The sequence below is a fragment of the Miniopterus natalensis genome, chromosome 8, assembly GCF_054644295.1.
Source record: "Miniopterus natalensis isolate mMinNat1 chromosome 8, mMinNat1.hap1, whole genome shotgun sequence".
NCBI classification, from domain to species: Eukaryota; Metazoa; Chordata; class Mammalia; order Chiroptera; family Miniopteridae; genus Miniopterus; species Miniopterus natalensis.
This window is the reverse complement of record NC_142088.1, coordinates 51,029,975-51,045,427: the sequence shown is the minus strand read 5'-3', so window position 1 is coordinate 51,045,427 and position 15,453 is coordinate 51,029,975. Positions and strand designations below refer to the sequence as shown.

General features: G+C 37.9%; 1 protein-coding gene across 1 annotated transcript in view; it reads right to left on the bottom strand.

Moving 5' to 3' along the window:
* CCDC148 (coiled-coil domain containing 148) overlaps positions 1-15,453 on the bottom strand; it is a 70,706-nt gene that overhangs the window by 13,555 nt on the left and 41,698 nt on the right. The window lies entirely within an intron of this gene.

Genomic DNA, 15,453 nt, shown 5'->3' with positions numbered 1-15,453 from the left:
TATTAATTGTAGTGATTTTTAAAATAAAGCCCAGGACTAGGTGCCATAACTCTTTGTACTTTATTAAAATTTTCTTCTCTTTGCTTCTAGTTTTCTTCCATTAGATTTTCCCCTTTGTGCCTTTCCTGTTTTTGGTCTCCCCAATCTCTAACCTCTTAATTCCCCTCTCTTGGATTGTACCAGTGACTGACAAATATTTTGTGATTAAATATCTAGCACCCCAAATTCTGCCTCAGCATCTCCTTCCTGAGAACCCACTAAACTTAACTGAGCACCTCTAGGGCATCAGGCTAGTCAAGTGGTTCTTTAAATAACACTACTCATTTCTCACAAATTTTTGTTCCATATCCACTAGGTTGCACTGTAACCCACCTCTCTATACTTTTAATATTGTTTCTCTTAAAAGTATTTTTGTTAAAGATGAGTTGTTAACTAATATGTAACCCGTGAACAAGCAGCATATTTGCGTAAAGAGTTCCAGGAACTAGTTTCAAGGGAGGAAGTTGACTCCAGCAACCCGACATTCTGGCTCCAGGGGACTTGCTTCTCTCAACCATAAAAACCGGACATGTGCTTGACCAGTTTTGAGATAATCACTGGAATGGACTGTGCTGACTTACACAAAGAGAACTTTCAACCTCCTCCCCATGATTTCTTTGTTCTGTTTTCCATCTCCCTCCTAATAAAAATCCCTGCCTGAACTGAGATGTTAAGATGGTCTTTGGGATGGGAGTTCGCCATCCTCTCAGGCTGCCAGCGCTTGAATAAACCATCTTTCCTTACACCACCACCTGTCTTTCGCAGCAGCAGGCAGCCAAACCTGAGTTCAGAATCAGAACTTCCCATGTCTAGTGGCCTTTGCAGTAACCTAAGTCTTCTTAGATGGAAAGAAAAGTAGCACAAGTCCATGAATTTTGGAAACTCTGCCACATTACCAAGAATCATGGTGATCACCCACCAACTTTAGGGATGTAGGGATAAACTCCAGTGTGTAATTTCTATAGAGTCTCTGGTCAAGGAATTCTTTTTTTAAGCCTTTAGTAACACTGACAATTTGCCCTATAGTCTCATTTCTACTCACACCCACATCCTATCCATTAAGATTCTTCTTCCTTTTGGAAGGTGTTGCACATCTGATCTGTTCACCTACACTACCTCAAGCCACCATCACCTCCAGCCAGGATGGCAGCAGCAGTTTCACTTTGTGCCTTACAGCCCATTCTCCACACAGCAGCCCAAGTAACCACTTAACATTCTAATCTGGTCTTGCTTCAATGGTTTCTCCTTACCCTTTAGACTAGTATCCAAACGTCTTTAAATGGCCGATAAGGCCCTTCATAACCTTGCCCTTAGTCATCTCGCCACCCTTATCTCATTCATACATTCCAACCACGTTGGTCTTTCTATTTCTCAACTATACTAAGTTCATTCTGCCTCAGGGCCTTCCCACTTGCTGTCCCCTCTGCCTTAAATACATTTCCTTCTTCTTTTACCTGGCTGGTTCTTACTCAGCCTTCAGTGTGAGCAACATGTCACCACCTCAGAGAGACCTAAAGAGACTCCTCCACCTAAAAAGGGAGGACCCATATTTCTCTCTCATCCTATTCTTTTATTCTCATAATAATGTGTATTAGTCTTCACATTTGCATGTTTACTATCTCTCTCCAAAGACATGTGGCCCATGTTTGCCTTATTTCTGATTATATCCCCAGTGCCTAGCACACAATAGTAAATGCTCAATATCATTTGAGGAAAAAGTAGCCAGTGGTAGCTGGATGGCCTCTAGTCCCTCGAAGAACTGAAATAACAATTCCTAAGTCCATACTATAGCTTCCCTCTACCAACAACAACCTTTCAATTTTTAAAATTTTGCTTTGATAACACAACCTACAGACAAGAATGGCAAATTTAAATGTCCTCAGGGGCCATCAGGTAAGTTAAATGAGGGAAGTGACAAGGTATACAACCACAGGGAGTGGCAGAAAACATGGAAAATGAAAGAGCATTTCATACCTAATCAAAAAAATTTTTTGATAATCAAAAAAATTTTTTTCTTTTACAAAACACAAGTACTAGACAAATAAAGCAAGTCTCCAAAACAAATTTATGCTGCTCTCAGCATTCAGCTCGTGAGGTCTGGCCTACAGCAATTCACCTCTTGTTTTCATTTCATTTTCCCACCCATAATTTAACTACCCAATTTTGTCATCTCCATCCAGGAGAGACCACACTAGTACTCTGATTGATTAGTTTTAGTCTTTCCTCAATGGGAAGCCTAACCTCTTTATATTTAGGACTCATTTTTCTTGGGATTTAGATTGCAAGATTGAGGCTCTGAAACAAAATGGGGTCTTGCAAGTTCCCTTTTGGTTACCCTAAGTCTAATTCTGTTTAATTTCTTTTTCCTGGTTTTCAGAGGAAAATTATGAAGCCCACACAATGTTTCTCACCATTTCTACATAATTCAAATGTTAATTATGACCATAGAACTTTATGAGATAGGGTATATGGCAAAACAGCTACATTTCTAAACATCTGAAAAATTCAAAATACATCTGGCGCCACATACTACACATAAGGGATGTGAAACTGTATTAAAACATTCTGTTTCCCTAATAAGTGTATGTCATCTAGGTCATTTCAATTTTATGCTTACTAGTGAGAAATTCAAAGTGGCTACTTCAGCCTGTAGTTTAAATGCTTTTGGCTGAGTAATGGCTACTTGAACAGAATTTTCCATGCTAAATAATTTAAGAGCACTTAGTTTCAGAAATTATTCCATGTTCACATTGTGTGACACTTTAGAAATGCTTATGAGTGTTATTAAAATGTTAAGCCTTTACATATACTCAATTACTGAAAATATTTTAAAATAATATATTTTTATGAGAAATTTCTCATAGTGTCGAAAGAACATTTGATTCCTAATTTAATGATAGCTTTGTAGTAGCTAGAGGGTTGAAAAACACATTTTAATATAAAGTTACTTTTTACAAATTTACTAGAGAATCTAAACTTTAAAAAAGTACATGACCTCAACTAGTCTCTTTGGAGTAGATAAGCGATCAGGACTTCGATAGAGATGAGGGGGGAAAAATTGCAAAGAGATCATTTATATAACGGGGTAATCTTTTTACAGTATTAAAATCTGCATTCTTCTCTTTCCTAAGAAAATCTCTTTTAATACACTGAGGAAGAAAAGGTCAGTTGTACTTAGGCTTAAAATTGTATAACATGTGGTTAGTTTGTTACCTCTAAACTGCTTAACTGTGTAGATATATAGATTAGCCAATCACCCTCTAAGGATGTTTTCAAAGCTGATAGGGATTCTCCCAGGCCAACAGTGTGAGAACAATACAATCTGTAGAAATAGTTTGGATGTAGCATCAAAATTATAACTTTTTCATATGAAAAAATATCAAGACATTTTAAATGTTAGTTCAAATATTATAGCCAAAGTCTAACTTAAGCAGTATTTTTCCAAATGCAGAATTCTCTTTTAGATTTTAAGCAGAATAGCACACATAATTTTCATTATGAGATATTATGCATTATAGTTAGCAGAAGGTAAAATGATTGTCCTGGAAAAATTAATGGAACCAAACTGCATAGAAAACTGTAAGATAAAAATTACAATTTCCAGCCATATTTAGCCCTAAAGCCCCAGTTGTATTGTAACTGAACGGAAACACTATTTCTTGAACATGACTCTTTCTCCCTTGTGTTTGTTTTCTCCCTCCTCACTTAATCATTAGGCCCTTAGGACATCAGCTTCTGGTCAACATCAAACTGTCTTAAGAACAAAGGCCTCAGGCTTGTTGACCACAGAAACAGTTTTGGTAGAGTTAAAGATAACATCTTGAGGCACCCACCAAGCAATCAGTGGAGACCACAACCTTGAAGGGACACACCTGGAAAGCTGCTGAATGTTATAAGATCTTCCCCTGGGATCTCCCCTAAAATCTCCTCCCTTAAAACCTTTATGACAAAGGACCCAGTGCGCTCTCCCTCCCAGAGCTGAACTTCTCCCTTCCCCCTTCCCCCTTTCCCCTTCCTCCCTTCCCCCTTCCCCCTTTACCTTCCTTTCTCTCACCCTACCCCCAACCCCAGGCATTAGCTTCCTCACTCCCAAGCTCCAAGGGCCCTTCCTTTGCCTCTATAACTTATTTCCCAAGCCCATTTCTTCTCGGAAGTACTTTTTCTACCTCTGTGATTTAGCAAATAAGTGTTCTCGTATAGTTTGGGTCTTGGCTCTGAATTCTTCCTAGCCAGAACTCAAGCACGGAGGTTGCTGAACCCAAGTCCGGTTTGACCCCACAGGACTAACACCCAGTGCCGTTCCCACCACCACCAACAAAGGTGGCTTCCTAAAAAGTGTGGTTGCCACACTTTAGGAAGAAGGTTGACAAAGTCTTCAGGATAAGCATGCCCCAAATGGCAAGTTAAGTAAGAAGGGTACACATTCACACACACTCTACAAAGGAAAACAGTCTAAAGGATATATAGACTAAATTGGAGAGGATACTGCAACTGGAGGTTAGGTTCAAAGGGGACTTTATGTATAATGAAATCTTTGCATTTTTATAAAAAGAATGTATATATGTATATTTATATAATTAAGAGTAATAAATATTTTTCTCAAGTGCCTCAAAAACGGAAATATTTTTGATCTACCAAATGGTTTCCTAGTGCTTCTAGGATAAGGTTCACACTCCGCATAGATGACGAGGATCTTTAAACCTATTTGCTACCTTCCTTACCCATTATCTCGCATGCATATTACACTCCTGCATTTTAAAACCGTTTGCAGATCCCTGAATACACAATGCCTGTGGTAGGGAAAACAATGGCTCTCCAAAGATGTCTACACCCTAATCCTCAGAACCTGTGGCTTTGTTTTACATTGCAAAGGAGAATTAAGGTTGCATCAGCTAATCAGTTGACGTTATCTACGGAGGTTACCTGGGATTACCCAGATGGGCCCAATGCAAGCATGAGGGTCTTTATAAGAGGAAGGCAGGAGGGTCATAGTCAGAGGATACGGGATGACAGAGGCAGAGATCAGAGAGAAGAAAGATTTAAAGATGCTACTCTGCAGGCTTTGAAGTTGGAGGAATCAAACCATGACCCACAAAATTCAGGCAACCTTCAGCAGCTGGAAAAGGCAAGGAAATAAATTTTCCCTTAAAGCCTCCAGAAAATGCAGCCCTGCCAAAACCTTGACTTTATCCCAGTGAGCATTATTTCTGATGTCTGACCTCCAGAATTATGAGATAATAAATTTACGTTGTTTAAGCCACTAGTTTGTGGTCATTTGTTCCCGAGCAATAGGAAACTAACGGTGCTCTTTCCCACCTCCCTGCCTTTGCGCACGCAGTTACCTACGCTTGCAACGCCTTACCCTATTCTTGCCTCTCTGGCCAGGGCCTCCTTACTTGTCATCCCCATCTTGTGCATCCTACTGCAGCCTCTTTTACTCTAGGTAGAGATGATTTCTCTCCTCTCCTGTACTAATATTGTACTTTGTGTATACCCCTACAGATGCAGTGATTCATTTATTCCAAAGGCTATTGAACATCTGTCATACACTAGACAAAGGGATATAGATTTATTCAGGCTCTGCAGAGGCCAGTCCTGGCCGTGTCATCTGGAGTAACCCTCTCCCTCGGCCATCAATCACTCTTTACCTCCTCAGTCTTACTACATAGCACTTTCCACTGAGCAACATTATACTATGTATAATGCAACATTATACTATGTATCGATTAGTTTGCTTATTTGCTTATTGCTCCCTTCTACGACTAGGGTGTATGCTCCATGGAAGCAAGGCCTAGGCGAGCATCTCTTTCTCCAGAGTGCCTAAAATCGTGCCTGATGTATATTAGACACTGAATATATACCTGCCGAGAAAGCATCGAGCGATTGCATTGCAGACCACAGCCCTGCCCGAAGGCGGGGTACTAGAGGCAAAGATGAAGCGTTCACCCCCTCTTCTCCAACTTTTAAAATCTAGGCTCGCCTGCATGAGATGAAAATGATCACCACAAACAAACTCCAAACAAAATGGGCAGTGGACTGATGTGTGTGTCGAGAAGGGAATGAAACCACACTTCATTCGGTGAGTTTCAGTACTGACCGTAACTTCATGCTGACTGCAGGTGAAGGTGCCCCTTGACCAGAGAGCTATGAAGCTGCCAGTCACAGCACCACCACCACCACCCCAGGCAGAAATCTGGGCAATGTCTGCATTTATTAGGAATCTAAGGCTATCTATGCCGTCTTACTTCTCCAAGGGCTGAATGGTAAAAGGGACATTCTTTGCACAATAGACACATTATATAGTCGTTCCTCCAACATATACTGAGTGGAAAAAGCAGGTTGCTCCATGATACATATGATATACCATTACATAAACATGCACAGACACAAAACAATATATATGTATCACACACACACACACTCTACAAAGGAATAAAGTCTAAAACATACACAAATAGAGCAAACTGGAGAGGATACTGCAACTAGAAAGTAGTTTCAAAGGGGATCTTATCTTTATCTATAATGAAATATTTGAATTTTTACAAAGAGAATATATATGTATATGTATGTAATTAAGAGTAATAAACCTTAGTCCAAAAGGTCTTATTTCTAAATAATTATATCTATTGTAGAATTAATGCAATTACATTTGAGATTATAAATGACCATCCAGTGGGTTCAGTTAGTGAGAGTCCTAGAGCCTGATCACCCAGTCACAGCCATTTCTGGACCTGCCAAGCTTGGGCTACTCTGAAGCACCCTGCCCCTACCAAGTTGCAGCAACCTCATGAAGCCCAGCCTAAAAGATCCAGTTAACATTATTTTTAATTTGGAATATAATTAAATAATATTTATACAAATTTGTTGTGCCCTGTATAAAACATTTATTCTGAAATCTTTAACAAAATGATTCAAAACAGAATACTTTTTCTTTTGATTAACAGTCATAAGTACATTGAAAGAAAATCGTTAACATCAAGGCCACAGTGAGGTCGTAGATTCAACAACTCAATGGACTTTTGATGTGCTTTTCACAGTTATTGCTGAGGAAATGGTATCATCCGAAGTGTAAAACTGTGGCAGATACAGCTAGCTGCTGTATCTGTTCTCTTGTATGTTCTTCCTAACAGAATTCAGTTTTGTTCAGGGTGAGAATATTGGCCTTCCTTGATAACTCTGAGGCTCTCAGTGACATGTGACACAGTTCAGGCCAATGAGATATAAGCAGAGGTCTGCTGGGAATTTGGGGACAAGGTTTGTTTTTTCATATAGGCACTGCCCCCTCTTCCCTGTCCTTCCTTCTTTCTTCCTGCCTGGAATGTGGGTGTGAACTAGACATAGGTAGACTGTCTATGACTATGTTGTGAGTATTAGGGTGAAAGATATACACTAACTATTGCGGAGAAGAAAGCCAAAGGGAGCCTGGGGCATGGATGATATCAAGAGTGTACTGGGCCCTGGCCTGGTAGCTCAGTTGGTTCGAGTGTTGCCCCCATACACCAAGGTTGCAGGTTTAATGCCTGGTCAGGGCACATAGAAGAATCGACCAATAACTGTATAAATAAGTGGAACAGCAAATCGATCTTTCTCTCTTTTGCACACTGCCCACACCCATCTAAAATAAAAAATAAAATAAAATAAAATAAAATAAAATAAAATAAAATAAAATAAAATAAAATAAAATAAAATAATAAAATAAAATAAAATAAAATAAATAAACAAGAATCTGCTGTACCAGCCCTGGACCACTTCTCTCTGGATTTGTTGTTATGAGAAAAATAAATCCCTGAGCTTCTGCAATCAGGCTCTGTAACTTCTCAGCCAAACAAAATTCCCAACTGATACAGGCTGAAATTATCTGAAGTGCCCAGGAGATCTTGATGCCTCTCCATATAGAGCAGTATAAAAATTCTTCTAGAAAAGTACCCATCAATTCAGGCACAGGATAAAATACTAGAAAATATTACTTTCATTGCTCTTCAATGGTAGCATGAGAAAATTACATCTAGCAAAACTTCTTATTTTAAAACTCCAATAGAGTTTCATTTGCAGTTTCAGTATCATTGAAAGAGAGTAGGTAAAAAGATGTGTAGGTGGTTCTGAAAGGGGAAACAAACAAATCCTCAGAAACTTAATTTTGCTACCAAAAGGTAACGTAGAAGAATGTTATTTGTGGGTTTTCAAAACTCTAAATAGTTTTTCCACAAAGGATCAACTATGATAGAAGAAATTTTCTTTTAAAAGGTGTGGTTTAAAATTTTTTAATACAAAATAGCAATCCACCACTTTAACAACAAAGACTATAAAATCCTGCTAAATGGCAGTGCTTGAAACACGGTAGCACTAGTACATTTTGAATAAATGAAATAATTATAATAGGTAATAAATATCAAGACTTAAACAATTACTAGCTAAGGTTAATTTGACACAGTTGATGAACTTGATGAGAGACACTCACTTATTTTAAAACCAAATCTGAACATTTCAGATGATAACACAATGTGTTTTACATATAAAAAACTTACCATAAAAATTAATATTGTAGAATACTGTTTAATGACAGGTAGGCTATATATAAATATAAAAAGCATAATGTATCATACCAAACAAGGAATACTTCTTAACTTTATAAGTGTGTATATATAAAAGTGTATACACGAATATTTAATCAATGATTATAAAGCTATACACCACAATGCTACAGTAGTAAGGTGAACAGAACGATTTTTACTTTCTTCTTTTTTTCTCGGAATTTTATAGATGTACAGAAGATTTGAAGAAAAAAAGTTTTGTTTTAAACAATATTTAAAATAATTTTTTAAATTTGAAACAATAACAGATTTACAGGAAAGTTGCAAGTACAGTAGAAATTTATTTTTCTGAAGGAAGGTTCCATTTCAGAGGAAGTTGCCATCCTAATTCCCCATCATTGCTGAACACCTGAGGGACATTCTCCAGCATACAAGATAACTATCAAGAAGAGATCAACCTTGATAACATTATTATCAACTTATCCTCAGACCCCGTTCCAGCTTTCCCAGTTGTTCCAATAAAGTCTCTTATAGCAAAACTCTCCAGTTCAGAATCAAGCTTTGCATTTCGTTGTCATGTCTCTTCAGTCTCCTTCAGTCTGAAATTGCTACTCAGTCTTTGACTTTCATGATCTTGATACTTTTGAAAATTATAGACCAGTTATTTTGTGGCATGGTCCTCAACTTGGTTTATTTGATGTTTCTTCATGATTAGACTCAGGTTATGCATCTTTGGCAGGAATATCACAGAAGTGATTTGTGTTCTCGTGGTACCTTAACCTGATTTTTATTTGTCCATTACTGATGATACTTTAAACAATTAAGGCAGCATCTGTCAAATTTCTCCACTATAGAGTTACTCTTTTTTCCCCTTGTAATTAATAAATATTTTGCAGTTTCTTTGAAATGCTGTATGTATTCCATTTCTTATTAAACACTTAATTTGTATATCTGTATAGATTCATTTTATCCAATGGGTTACACTCTGTTACTATATTTATTTTGAAGCTCAAATTATGCCCAGTTTGGCTCATGGAAACCTCTTCAAGCTGTCTTCTGAGTCCTACATTTAAAACAACAACAACAACGCCCATTTATTAACTCACAGTTCTGCATGTTAGAAGTCTAGTAAGGCACCACTGGGTTTTTTGCTCAGGTTATTGAAGCAGGATAGTAAAACGCTAGGAAAATTCCTTAGCAAGAGGAATGAAGAAACTGAGACAGCTAGCTGATTCAAATGGGCCCCACCCAGCACCCTGACCCACCTGCCTCCTTCTCCCTTGCAGGACCACTCCCTTAAGGATTAAGCCCCCAGGACAATGAGGTTCTGATCAGAATCAAATAATCTTAGGAACAGAGAGAGAGTTTAACTAGAGATAATATCTAGGCTTTAGTTATGCTTCAGCTCCAGGCCCAGAATAGCAGCAAAATCAGACAAAGTGATGCCATGGCTGATATCAGGACCAGATGCAGTGACCAGTGACCCCTTACCAGCTAATCAGTAGAGACCACAACCCTGACCCTATACAATCATTTTGATTAATCAGCATATAAAAGAACACACCTGGAAAGTTCATGAATATTCTCTTGAGATTGTCCTGAGGTCTCCCCCAAAATTCCCACCTTTAAAAAACAGATTTTAACAAACATAAAAATTCTTAAGACAAAAGACCCGGTGTATGAGCTCTCTCTAGAGCCAACTGAGTCTACTTTCTTCAGGAATGTATCTTTGCTTTCTTTCTCTTAAGCTCTAAGGGTCCCCATGAGGCTTCCAACCAAGGGAGCAGTGGGCAGTGGCAGCTTGTCCAGCAGGTCGAACACCCTGACCCTGTGTGCATGGGTCCTTCTTTTGCTTCTGTAACTTTTTACTAAGTCTATGCAGCCAGCTGGCTCACTTCTTCTGCCTCTGTAACTTTCTTTCTGAAAGGCCACAACAGCTCTCTGAGCAGCCTGCTTGAATCTTCTCTTGCATGCTAAATAAACTTCTTTTTGATCTAGAGTTCTTGGTTCTGAATCCTCTCTTTTCCAAACTCAAGAACCGAGGACCAACATCACTATTAACAGTTCTAACAAGGCTAAAATCAACAAAGCTGAATTTTTCTACAGAGGCTCTGGGGAAAATCCACTTGCAAGCTAATTCTTGTTGGCTAAATTCAGTTACTTGCAGCTTTAGGACTGAGGTCCCGTTTCCTTGCTTGTCAGCCATAGGCCACTCTCAGCAATTAAAGGTTGCTTGCATTCCTTGCATGTGGCTCCCTCCATTTTCAAAGGATAATCATTCTCATGTTAAATCCCTCTCAGGCCTTTAATTTCTTTGACTTCGTCTCTGACCTCTAAACCCAGATTTAAAGGGCTCATGTGATAAGATAATGTTTATTAGATAATCTCCCTATAATACAGTTAACTGATTTGGAACCTTAACTACCTGTGCAAAATCCTCTTTGCCATATAAAATGACATAATCACAGGAGTAATGTCCCCTCATATTCACACCATTCATGGGGATTATACAAAGCAAGTACACTAGAAGGCAGGGAGTCTAGGGCCATCTTAGAATTCTGCCGACTACATATATAAAGTGCTAGAACAGTGCCTGGAACATTATAAGCACTATACATGCATTAGCTATTATTATTACTGGTTATGTGACAAACTCAACAAAAATTCTAAAATTAGTGAGGACACGGTAATGACAGGGGTGTAGCAAAATGACACATTAACATGCCATCAAAGAAACATAAGTTGCTAGAAGCTTCTGGTGACCAGTTTGGCAATGTGTATTGAAAAACCAGTATTTCCACTTCTAGGAATTCATCCTAAAGACATAATCAGAGGCATACACAAAGATATGTGAAAGAAGATATTAGTTATAGTATGTTTATAATAATAAATACTTGAAATGCTAATGATTAGCCTAGTTTAGCGCTTCCTGCAGTGCACATCACTGCTTCCTTATGACAAATTAGCCATATGCAATGTGATTACAATGCATGCAGATTAATTTTTCTCTCCCAAGGTTTTTTCAGCTCCAGAGTCCAAGACTAACTTTCAAGTTGACAGATGCACTTTTTTTTTTAAATCCTCACCCAAGGATAATTTTTCCATTGCTTTTCAGAGAGAGTGGAAGGGAGGGAGAGAGAAACATCTACATGAGAGAGACACACTTGGTTGCCTCCTGCACACACCCAGACTGGGGCTGAGGACCAAGCCTGAAACCAAGGCACGTGCCCTTGGCTGGAATCAAACCCAGGATACTTAAGCCCACGGGCCGGTGCTCTCACCACTGAGAAAACCGGCTAGGGCAAACAGATGCACTTTCAACTGGGAGATCCAGATAGCACCACAGTTCAGGCTGAAACCATTTTGTCCATTGCTCTCTCAGCCAAAAGAGAAATACTCTAAACTCCACAATCTTTGGAACTAGCATCTTTCAATAGATCCAAACACCCAGTATAGTTTCTTCTATCTCTTGCTATTCTCTAATGCAATTGATAAAAGTCAATGCCCAGGACTCTGAAGTCACCAGCTGTGCATTTCTTCTTCAGGGACTCTCCCCACTTGTTCCATCCTTCCCAGACTCCTTCCCACTGAGTCTGCTTTCCCTCATATTCTCAGGATATTCAATGTGCTTTAACCTTCATTTACCTTTAATTTGCATTCATCTCTAACTAACAATCTGCCCCGCTCCTATTCTAGCTTTTGCCAATTTATTTCTGGTAATCAATTCAAACCCATTGTTATATCCAAGATATACAACCAGTGCCCTTGCAGGGGGAAAAAAGAAATACAAAACTACATATATGGTCGAGGAACGCTGTGTCCTTTTGAAATTATTCTCTGAGCACTTCACTGACTTCTAGAATAACATATTTTCCCTGTGTCATCTTGTGCTTTGCTTGTCACAGTCCTGAAATCAGCTATTTTTCCAAGGAGCTCTGGCTGCTTGGAGGATAGCATTTACAAGTCCATATCTAAACACTGAATGTGCTCATGGCTATTGGGATGTCACTACTCCTTGACCCTCTCTATGGGCAAAGCTAGGAAATACACAAACACATACACCCCTATATTTATTTCTGTATCCATTTCTCTTTAAAAGAGAGATAGATGATAGATGATAGATGATAGGTAGACAGATAGATGATAGATAGATGATAGATGATAGATAGATAGATAGATAGATAGATAGATAGATAGATAGATAGATAGATAGATAGAAAGATAGATAGATAGATGATAGGTAGGTAGATAGAGCACCATGCACACTGATATTTCCAACTGCAATACAACAGTATAAAGCTCATTTTTGTTTTCTCCTTGTGTGTACTTATAATTTCTATTCCAACAGTAAGAAATCCAGCCCATTAACCTTGATATCTTTTATTTGATCAACTCCCCATATATAACCAACCTTCCATTTCTGATGCCTCCCTTCCTCTGCACAAATATCTTCCTCACCCCACATGAGTTCCAACAACCCACAGCAGGTGCCCCCCCACCACCACCATATAAGCTCCAACATATGTCCTCTACCCTACCTCATGGATGTGCCTTCCCCTCCAGTTGAGTTTCAAAACCTCATGTCAGGCTTCCCTTCCATATATATTCACGCTCTTCTCACCCTGCTTGGGCTCTGATGCACTGTATTGGGTTATCCCCACTCAGAGGTGCTCCCCACCCCACTTCACTTGAGTTCTGACACCCACCACAGGCTGTCCCTTACATATGTATATATTACTTATCCTGGCTGGTCTCTGACACTAACACGGGTCAACCCTCCCAAATGAATCCCCTCTCCCCCACTTTGGGGCTCCAATACCATGCTCTGGGCCACTGTGGTTCCCTCTCCATTCCAGTGTAGAAATCAGCCTTGTTCTGCTCATCTAAAGGCTTTAGGACTGATTGATCAGGAAGGCAAGAGAAAGAAAAGGAAATTGGGTCGAGGAAACATTGTTATTATTATGATTTAACAGTTTTCTATTGACAACTCTAAAAATATTTGATATATAAATTAATTTCTTCTATAAGCAGTCATGCTCTTAAGATTAAGGACCAGTCAACCTTCATGTTTGTACAGCCTCATTTACAATAGTCAAAAAACTGGGGATAACCCAAATGTCCATAAACAGATGAATGGATAAACTAATAAGTGATATACTCAAAGGTAGTAAAAAGAAAGTTGAGCTACTTATATCATTGATGAATATCAAATTAATTACGCAACATTTAGAGTAAACAAAAAGAGTAAACATTTAATGATTCTAATCATATAAATTCTAGAAAATGCAGTTATCTATAGAAATGGAAAGTAAATCAATGGTTATTTGGAGGGCTGTGAAAGGCAGAGAGAGAGGTCATAAAAGGATGTGAGGCAAGTCTTTTTATTCTAAGAAATTGAAATCTATATTCTTTAAATTAATGAGTGTAATTAACTTTTAATGACCATGAGTATGGGTATCCAATGACAAATGAAGGGAACAGTACCCATACCAAGAAGGGAAAATATCATAATATTCAAAAGCATAAGCTTTGGAACAAGAATGTTAGATTCAAAACCCAACTCTGTTCTGAGGCTCTTGGCAAGTTCCTTAACTTCATTGTGCCTCAGTTTTCCCATCTATAAAATGAGGATAACAGTGGTACTTCCTAGAATAATGAGAATTCTGCAGATAATATATAAAACAATATTATTAAAAATATTGGTTATTAATGTTATCACAAGGGTATTCACAGATGTCTGAAAATGTGTCCATAAACTCTGTGACTTTTAAACTGTGATTTGAAAAACAATATATTAAAATGTATGCTCTGTCATTTAGGTGATCACTTCACATTGTCATCATAAATCTATGTGCACAAAAATAGGTACTAAAATTGTATGAATGGATTTAAGACTATATATTTATATGCTTCCTTAAAGATTGTATTTGAAATTGAAACATAATTATAAAGTATTATAATTCTCAGAGAGAACTTATAAATCTCCTACCAAATGTTGGTGATCTCCAGTGTGAGAATAACTTCTTATTGTGTTATAATATTTTTTTCATTCTGTCTACAACTTGAGGTAATATATAACAAAGATTAAATCATTCTTTAATTAATTTGATTTTAGTTTAAATAGGCAGGTTTTCTTTCTAAATTATTCTAAATAAAAATAACCTCGAACAGAAAAGAAAGGTTTATTTATGATAGAATTTATGCTAATCAATTGTAGAACATGAGAAGTTTATGATAAAATTAATTGAGCTAATCCTAGATCAACTTCAATTTTCAAACTACGTTCTCTTAAGGGCTAGATCATTACTCTTTCAAAAGCAATTATCCACGATTTCATAAACTTATTAAAGAAAAACTTCATTTTTCCTCATTTTAAAATATTTTCACCATAAAACTAAGTGAAGAATGCTCTGTAGGACCACTACCTTATCTATTTAGATCAATCTTGCTCTCTAACTTATTAGTCATTATTTTCTCAATATTTAAAATGTACTTTCAGGACAAGTTTTTTACATTTTGTAAATTCAGCACAAAAATTTAAGTAGAATAGTGAAGATGAAATGTCCAGCTCTGAAAATGGGCTGGCATGTCCTTTGCTCATAGTCAAATATGTCATTGTCAAACCTGGCTCAGGTAGGCTCTGCTGTGGCTAGTGAAGAAGGAGCCTTAATTACTCTCCAGAAAGAGAAAGAAAAGACTATCGATTATTCTCAAGCTTCAATGTATATGCACCTTTTTACTAATCAAGGTCATTTCTTAGTATTTGTTTCAGAGAAAACTCTAGTTGTCTGATCATTGAAGGTGTCCCACTTTTCAAAAGAAGTTATTTTAAGAAGTTCTACTCTATTTACAAGCTGCTTGGGGCTACAGTAGATATAAAATA